Here is a 9,499-nt window from a genome sequence, read left to right as displayed (position 1 = left end):
AACCCATTCTATTCCATCACTTTTCCTCATAATTTTTTATTTAACTTTATATTCTTTCCTGAACATCGACCAAGATTGCCCTCCTTTTTTTTTGAACAGCTGCAAGATCGTCCATTTCATGGCTGCGAAGTGGCAACCCCGACACTCACTCCAAATCCCCATTTAATTTTCCTCCATGGCCCTCATCCACACCCGGCATGTTACCTATGATTTTTCTGTCATCTGTGTTCCACCCCCACAGCCACTCCCCCACCAGAATGTCAGCTCCACAAAGAAAGGGACTTCTTTGGTTTGTTCATTGCCCATCACATAGTAGGTCATAGTAGGTCATCAATAAATATATGCTGGATAAAGGAACACACTGTATGTGGCACCTGTGCTGGGCCCAGATACTGGCCTGCACTCCAGGCATTTACACCACGCACTGGGCTGCTCCATCCACTAAAAAAGAGTAATACATGATACTGCACAAGAGAGGAAGTCTTTGCTAATTCTGACCCTGGGCACTGGGGCAGGTGAAGAGGAGGGCATCCTAGGCAGTGGGAACAAAGAAAGAAAAGGGCCCGAGGCATGAGAATAATGAGTGATTGCACACTGGGGAAACTTGGGGAACAGTGGCATAGAAAGAGGAAAAGGGTTGGGGACAGGTGCCACCAGCTGGTAGAGTCCCTTCTGGGTTTCGAAGTCCCCTGGAGCTTCCTCATGCTGCCACTAGAGGGCAGCCTGGGCACACCGTGGGTTGCTCTCCAGGGACCCTGCACCTGGGCAGAACCAGAGCAGCCTGGGGCCACACCTGCCTGCGCAGACCCTGAAGCTGTGTCAGAGTGAGCCGGAAAAGTCTCCGATGCTGCAGGCCTGTGATTCAGACCCCATCTAGCCCTGTTTTCTCCTCTCCTCTCTCTGGGGAACCCATCCCACCCCATCCCCATATCCATAGGGGATATTCTTTCAGGGGAACTGGGACCAGTATCAGGCCTGGCAAGTCTGATTCCTGGCCACAGAAAAACCTCCCTCTTCACTCTTCTTGCAGGCCCACTCCCACAAATCCTAGTTGCCCAGAAGCCTTGGGAGGTTTTAGTGAATGAATAAAGAAGCACACAACCTGGTGGCCTGTGGGAGGCAGAGCCACCGAGTGAGTGGTGGTGGCGCAGTTGGGCTTTGGAACCCGGCCAACTGCGTCTGAACCCTGGTCTGCCAATAGACAGCTGGGAGGCCTCTCTGAGCCTCAGTTTCCTCATCCATGGCAGGGCCGAGGGGGTTGTTTTGAGAAGATCCTGTGTGCAGAGTACTTGGTCCAGGATCAAGACCCAAAGGAAGCCCAAGAAAGCTGGTGAGGACACAGGTGGCAGGAGTCTAGGGCAGGGGTAGATGGTCCTGGGTCCAGCCTGCCTCCTCCAAGGGCACTGAGAACCAGAAGACTTTGATTAAAGGCAAGGGGAGGCCATGCAGGTCTAGTGAGATGGGTAGATGGGAAGGAATAGATGCCTGGTCATGGCCTGCACTGGGCCTCTCCCCGACTGACCAGATGACCTGGAGGCTCAAAGCCTGTCCAGGCCAGTCCAGTAGGGAACAGGGGGATGGGAAGTTCAGCTGGCCAGAGGGCAGAGAAGCCTACAATAGTCAAAGGTGCAGCAGTCAGGGAATCTAGAGGGTTCTAGAGAGAGGGTCTGACTGAGCCTGACCTGGCACTCTCCACTTCCGCCCAGGGCCCTCTGGTCAGGGCAGGTCTCAGCACCTCGCCAGTCTTCCCCCAACAGAGAAGAGGCTTTCAGACATTTCTCATCATTTCCTGCTCTCACTCTCCACATGCTGGATGGCACAAAAGCAGCATGAAGATAACCAAACAGCTTAGTCTTTCCCACAATCCACTTGCCATGGGAACCCCCATCCTGCTGGAACACCCCGGGACTAGTTCATTCATCACCCTCTACCTCAGCCACTGTGCATTTTCAAAACATAAGGTTAACTGATCAATTTCAGAGTTATTATATGAAATCTGTGCCCACAAGAACACACCATGAAAGACAATATAAAAAGCTCAGATTCCATCTTTTGGTCACACCCCCTCTCTCTGTCTCAGCCCAGGGTGGTTGGATTTAGAGGCCGGGTGGGGGCATATAGAAGGTCAGGGGTTCTACCTAAGATAGAACATGCTGGGTCAACTTCAGGCTTGTAAGACCAAGCATATTGCCAGGTAGCGCTGACTCTAGGAACCCGGGCACGGAGGGTTCCTGGGACCATGGTGCCACCACTGGCACCCCAGCCGGCTCCACGGGTCTAGCCAGCTTCGGGCTCAGCCCCATCTGTCCCTGTCCCAGATGGTGTTTGGGGTCTGTTCTGAGCTGGAATGCCCTATATTTAGAGATCCTCTCACTCAAAAGCCCTGGCCTCTGATACCTGACTACAGGTGTGTATATCCCACCGTGCCCCAAACTCCCAAGGTAAACTCCCTTAAAATCCTTTAGTAACTGACCACCTGACTGGCTGTGCCCACATGGCTGGACTTCTAGGACCCCAAGGGGGACCCCACTGGCCACTTCCCCTTGGTTAGGGTCTTTGGCTAGAGGGTGCCCTCCTAGGAGTTTGTCCCCTCCGGCTCAGCCTGAGAGTTGGGTGGAGGCTCGATCTGAATCCTGGACCACCTGGTCAGTCAACCTCACGGAGTTCTTTGACTCTCGTCCTCAATTTCTTCTTCCCTAACGTTAGCCTTCTGGCTGCCCTGCCCCTTCAGTCAGCTCACTCCAAGTTGTCCTTCAAAAGTGCCCTTCTTCCTATCTTGGGCAGCCTTCCCCAACTCACTCCACCCTCACCGAGTTTACATGCCCCTCCCATATGCATGGACAGCCCCCAGGCAAAATCCCTGTGCCCTGGAATTATTTACTCTGTCACCTTCCCCAACAGAGTGCCTCTTACTCCAGGTTGCCTGCTCAATGTAGGCGTCCGGACCTGGTGTGGACCTGGTGTGGAGCTCGCATTGGGGTCTATGTGCCAGCACATTCCTTCCTAAGTTAGGAAAGGCACCAACTGGCTTGTGACAGAGAAGCCCAAAAAAGGGTTGGCCTGGGGCTCTAGGTGGCCACGTTTCCCACTGAGAACTGACCTTTGCAAGCCCTCACCATGTGCCTTACCTCACGTACTGCCCACGGCAACCCTACCCAGATGGTGTAATTATTTCCCCCTTGTACAGATGGAGAAACTCAGGCTCCGAGAGGAGAGGTCATTCATCAAGGTCGTTCAGTGAGTCCAGGCAGAGCCAGGGTCTGAGCCCAGGTGTATCCCTTTGCCCCTAGCCCTTATCTGAAGGAGTCCTGCCCTAGCCTGGGGGCAGGGCCTGGGTCTAGGGAGGAGGCCAGAGGGAAGGAGAGTCAGAAACTCGAATTGAAGAACTGATAGGGGGAGGGTGGGAGGTTCTGGGAGTGGCCAGTTGTTAGGGCTTGGGCAACAGGGTACTCGGTGGAGCTACACTGGGCGGAAAGGGGCAGTGGGGCAGGCACAGGCCTGCTGAGTCAGAGATGCCCCAGGGTCTTCAGGAAAGGCATCTGGAAGGTGGCCCTGGGCTGGGGCTAGTGAAAGCACCCCAGGATGGTGGGCCCAGGGGTTAAATTGGGTGCTGAGGCCCCACCCCAGGACCATCAGGATTTAAGGAGAAAGAGGCCTCCGAGAGGATAGGGGGCCACATTTTCCAGAAGGAGGGAGTGGTCAGCCTCCACAAGGTCAGGCAAGATAAGGGCCGCTGGGCCCAGCCTCCCTCGTGACTATGACCAGAGGCTTCTGTCCCAGCCTAGGGGCTTCCTGGTGTCCTGGCCATGAGGAAGCTGGCCCCCTCTCACCCTGCCACAGGAAGCCCCACTAGGCCCTGGTGATGGGGGAAAGTCTCCCAGAAGAAAACTGGAAAGCTGGAATTTGAAAAATCCAAGGCTGCACAGGGGCCATTCCCACCCTCTGTCTACAGGAGCAGAGCCCTTAGGAGGTTCTCGGTGTCCCAGGACCCTGTCCTCCAGGGAGAAATGAGGAGGGGTCTGCAGATATGGCTATCAGCTAGCTCCATTTTGCAGGTGGGAAAACTAAGGCCAACTGACAAAGGTCAGTTCTGAGGCAGCTGACTGTCAGTTCTGGGGTAGCTGACTGGTCAGTGGTACAGTCAGGATTTAGATCCAGGGGTCTCTCCATGGCTTCCCCCAGAAACACAACCCTGCCAGCCATCACCTCCACCCTGCCCATCTCAGAGCCACAACCAAGCCCCCTCCTTCATCCATCCATTCACTTGAGTCAGGAGCTGTTCAGGCACAGGGGCCATAGCATCCTGCAGGCAGACCCCAAAAGAGACCCTAACAGTCTAATGGGGGAGGAGACCAGGAAACCAAAGGGCTGGTTGAGGCTTGAGCAGGAGCAGAAGGCCCAGGGCCTGGGGGAGTTTTCCACCAAGCAGGGGGCAAACAAAGCTTCTCAAGAAAGGGAAGACTCATTGAGGTTTTTCTTTCTCTTTATTTCATAACCATTTTTCTGAAAAATAACAAAAGTAATACATAGACATAACAATTCCAATAATACAGGAGTACCTAAGTTAAGTGTGAAGTCCTTCCTCACCCCTCCCCCATACCCCCTTTTCCTGCCCCAGCTTTCTATAGGGATATATAAGCATATATAGGAATGGAAGCAGGTATATAATTTTTAAAAATCATAAATGTAATTACATTGTACACACTGTTCTGCATCTTGCTTCTTCCACTTAGCAAGATGTCTTGGCTAACTTACCAATAAACCTTCCCCAGAGCGACTGGGCCCCCTTTTTTTTTTCATCCTTTTTTGCCTGTGTGCCTGGTGACAGTATTGCCACCTCCAACTGGGTTTCCAAGGCCTTCCCTGGGTTACTGGTAGACTGGGCTCCTTCACGTGCCCCCAACACGAGCCTGGGCTGACAGTGCTCCCCACGCTAGGCTCTCATTATATCACACGGTCCCATGTGCATGGCGCCTGCCCTGCCAGCCTCCTTTAGGTGCCTCAAAAAGCCCTCCCTCCCTTCTGGAACTTGCACATGCCACTCCCCTGCCTGGCTTCACCCTGCTTCCCACTCGAGTTTGGCCTTCGGGTCTCACCTATTGATTCATGGATGCATCAGATCATTATCGATCACATGGATACCTGGCCTGGTCCCAGACATTGGCTGCCAGTGGTGAGTAGTGGATGATCCTGGCTCTCATGGATGGAGCTCTCATTCTAGTGAGGGTGAGACGGTGAGCGAGGAAGCATATACATCAATAAGGATGGTGCAGGACTGGGAGGACAAGAGGGAGAGAGGATTGAGAGTGAAGGGCGGCTGTTTTAGAAAGAGCAGTTGGGGAAAAAATCACACCAGGAGTGACACTGGAGCTGATGCTGAAGAAAGGCATGCCAGGCAGAGGGAAGAGTGTGGGCAAAACCCCTTCCTTGACCCTACACACCAGGGCAGTCAGTTGCCCTGTTATGACCCTGCAAAGCAGTCTGCACCTCTCTCTGCCCAGCTCTGCCCCGCTGTGAGCATTCTTCCATCCCTCCCCTTGAGGGTGGTCCTCCAGGGGCCAGGGCCCACTGCTGTGCTGTTCACCATCCAGGAACCCACCTCATCATACTGAGTGAGTGTCAGCAACTGTTGACTGAATGACAGTGGAATGTGCGTCCTCTCTTGGTCTCAGGGTGTCTGGCTCTGCCTGGGGTTGTGGATGACAAAGTGAGAGGAGGTGGGTGCTGAGGGAGGGGCCCAGTCGCTCTGGGGAAAATGTATGTTGGGTGTCTTTTCTTCAACTGATGTGCTGCTTTAAGAGGCTGCACCAAGCTCTTGCTTGTCAGGGGGGTCTGATTTGGAGCTTGGCTGTGTGACTTTGGGCAGGCGACCTTAACTTCTTTGAGCCTCAGTTTTCTCACCTATAAAATGGGGTAATAGTACCCCTCTCATAGGTAGTGATGAGGATCAGCAGGCCCATGTGTGTAAAGTGCTTTGCCCACTGGTAGAGTGAAAATTTAACGATGGGAAACAGTATTAGCAATCAGAATTTGAGTACAGCTGTTGCTCCTGCAAGAGAGATTTGGTTTCTCAGATGAGTGACCTGAGTTTCTGCAGTTCCACTCTATATCCTGTGTGTATTACCTGCATTGCATTCTCTGTGACAAAGAATGAATGAACCCTATGTAGGTTGAGAAGCAGCAGGTGAGATAAATTATAAATTGTGGCAGGAGGGAAGCAGGGGTCAGGAGGAAATGCATTTATTTGTTTGACTTTTAATTGAGCACCTGGGTCTCATGACCTGGGTCTTGGATCTACAAGAATGAGCAAGGCAAAGTCTTCTCTCACGGCAACCACCCAGCAACAACATCAGGACCATATTGGGGGGAACAGCTGGGATCAGGAGAGATTTCCTGAAGGAGATGATGTCTGAGCTGAGTAGGAGCTCACCAGGCAGAGGTTGGGGAGAAGGAGAAAGGGTAGCCCAGGTAGAAGGAGCCCTGGGTGCTAATGCCTAGAAGTGGGAGGAGAATCATGGCATGTGCAAGAACAGAGAGTATGCCAATGCAGCTTGAGCTTGGGGTAGTGAGATGTGATATTATATATGACATATTTATACTAAAATATTATTGGTTGTTTATCTGAAATTTAGATTGAATTGGGCATCCTGTATTTTTTATTTATTAAATCTGGCTGTCATGTTAAGAAGCTGTGATTCACCCTTTTGGAGTATTTTTGTATATTTTCTTTCTTTTCGTTTCGTTTCTTTCTTTCTTTTTCTCTCTCTCTCTCTCTTTTTTTTTTTTTTTTTGCAAATAGATGACAGTAACAAATAAGCTCTATTGTCTTTACTTGATCCATCTTACATGACATAACAAACATAGTTACTTTACCCAGGGCTTGTCAGAGCCTGATTCTGTACTCCACCTACCTAGCCTCATCTTATTCCTCCCAAAAGCCTCATGAGCAGGTGACATTATTATTTTCAATGACTGATGAGGAAAGATGATCAGAGAGGTTAGGTCCCAGACTAGACACACAGAGAATCCAGAGGGAGTTGGGACACAGAATAAGCCCGGTACTCTTTGGTTCTCCTATCCTCACCACTGTGTGGGTTTTATATTTCTATATTATCTTCTACTCAAATATAGTTTTATAGGTTGCTGTTAGAATGAAATTTTGAAATCTGCTATTTTCACTTAATAGCATATCAAGAACTTCCTCCCAAGTTTTTAAGTTTAAATGCTATATAAAATTGCACCAGAAGCAAGGGAGTAACCATGCTTGGATTTTATCAAATACTTTTCAAGAAATGGGCTTGGGGGTGGGCACTGGGGGTGGGGAGACTGCCCAGGAACCAGGACAGAGACGTTGAGAGTCTAGCTCACTGTCATTTAGAAATCTTTTTTCTCCCCTTAGATTTTTCCCCTGATTTTAAAAGGAATATGTACTAAGTATGTAAAACTTGAGAAAGTTAAAGCAGCAGGAAAAATAAAAACTCACCGCAGTATATGAATTGGTACGTCTTCTTGGGAAAGTATACCTGGCAGAACCTATAAAAATTGAAAATGCCTGTGTGTCATTCAGCCTATAAATTTCACTTCTAGTAAACTATTCTGCACAAAGGCAGGAGTATGTAAAGATATATATCCAGGGACTTAAAAATAATTTTAAAAGCACGAAACTGTAAATAACCTGAATGTCCATAATTAAGGAAGTGTTTATGGAAACCCCATACCCTGGAATCTGTCAGCTATTAATAAGAATGAATTGTGGACATGAACTAGAAAGATGTCTGCGATAGATTCTTAGAGGGCAAAGAGCAATTCTAGTGTAAGTTCTATAGAGACTTAAAGTTTATAGAATATAATATTTTATAGTTTCAAAGCAGTAAGGTCTTTTTTTGTAACATGTGAACAGATACACATCGATGTCAGAGAAGGAAGTGAAAATACATGTCAAACTGTTCAGGTTACTTCAGAGGACAGATGGGAGGGAGTTTAGGAGGGAAGAGAATTAGTAACTTTGAAAAAATGTCTTCCAATCTAGGCAGAATTGTTCTAATTAGCAATGTTACTTTTTGGAGGGAGACAAAGTGGGTAAAAGGGGTCAAATATTTGGTAATGGAAGGAAACTAGACTTCAAGTGGTGAGTATGCAATAGAGTACACAGATGTCAAATCATAATGTTGTACACCTGAAATTATATAATGTTCTTAACCAATGTTACCCCAATAAATTTTAAAAAGAAACATTACTTTTGTAGTAAAACATGCACTAAAACATACATGTATATAAAAAAATCCCAACCCCTAGAGAGAACCTCAGTAAATAGTTTGATACATTTTCTTCATTTACTTCTCCATAGATCAATATTTTGCATACATCTATTTCATGCAATTTAGTACTTTGCTTTTTCAACGTAATCATTTTCACATTTCCAGATCATAAAACATCCTTATAAACGCCACTTGTAGTGGCTACTTAACAGTTCATCATATGGACTATTTAACCAATTCCCTATTGTCAGAACTTTATTCTGTGTATGAGTTTTTTCATTATTATAAATGACATGGGAAAATGATGATTATACATTAATTTTCAAATGTAAATGAAACAAGCTACTATTGAATGCCTATTAAATCTCAGGTGTGCTCTTGGTGCTGGCGTTCCAAGCTTATTGTCTGGTTAGAGAGACAGATAATTAAGTTTATTGTCTGCAAATGTGGTTAATTCCTTTAGCATCCTGAAAGATGAATTAGTACCAGTCCAAGGGGGTATGAGAATTTAAAAAGAATTTTTTTTGACTCATACTGCTGAACTCCTGGACTTCTGAGGCTATTTATATGCTTCCAACAGTGTATGAGAGTGATTACCCATAAGATCAGACTCCTGCCTGTGTTTGAAGGTTATCATTTGAAAATGATTTCTAAGTTGGTGAAAAACAAAAAATTAGCATCTTGTAGTTTTAACTTGCATGTCTTTGGTTAGGAGAGCATTGACATTTTTTTCAGTAGTTTCTGCAAATAATGAGTTCCCTACTGAGCTCTACTGGTGGAATTTTTCTTTTCTTCACAGACACTTGATAACTCCTTTTTCATGGATGTTGGATATTTCCTTTAATTTATTATGTTCTTACCATTTCTAGGTTCTGTTCCTAGGCTTTTGATTGTTTCCTAGTCTACACGGCACTGAATTGACTTTATAACTCGTTTTAATATCTGTTAGGGCAAATTCAACTTCATTCCATTTTTTGTTCCCAAGGGGGTAAAATGATAGCTGTTTTGGGCTATTTTTCCAGTTGAACTTAGAATTTTGTTAAGTCTAAGAAACGTCCTGTTAGGACAACATTAAACTTATACATTAATTTGGAAAGAACAGTCACATAATCAGCCTTCCTAATGGGTTATTGAATGGGTTTTCAATCTTGACTAGTGCTAGGGCACGACTTCTCTGCATGTCAAATCTGGGTTCTTCTCAGACTCTGTGGTGTTTCTTTGTTTGGTGTTCTAAGTAGAGA

The sequence above is a fragment of the Pteropus alecto genome, unplaced genomic scaffold, assembly GCF_000325575.1.
Source record: "Pteropus alecto unplaced genomic scaffold, ASM32557v1 scaffold113, whole genome shotgun sequence".
In the NCBI taxonomy this organism is placed as follows: Eukaryota; Metazoa; Chordata; class Mammalia; order Chiroptera; family Pteropodidae; genus Pteropus; species Pteropus alecto.
This window is presented reverse-complemented; position numbering follows the sequence as displayed.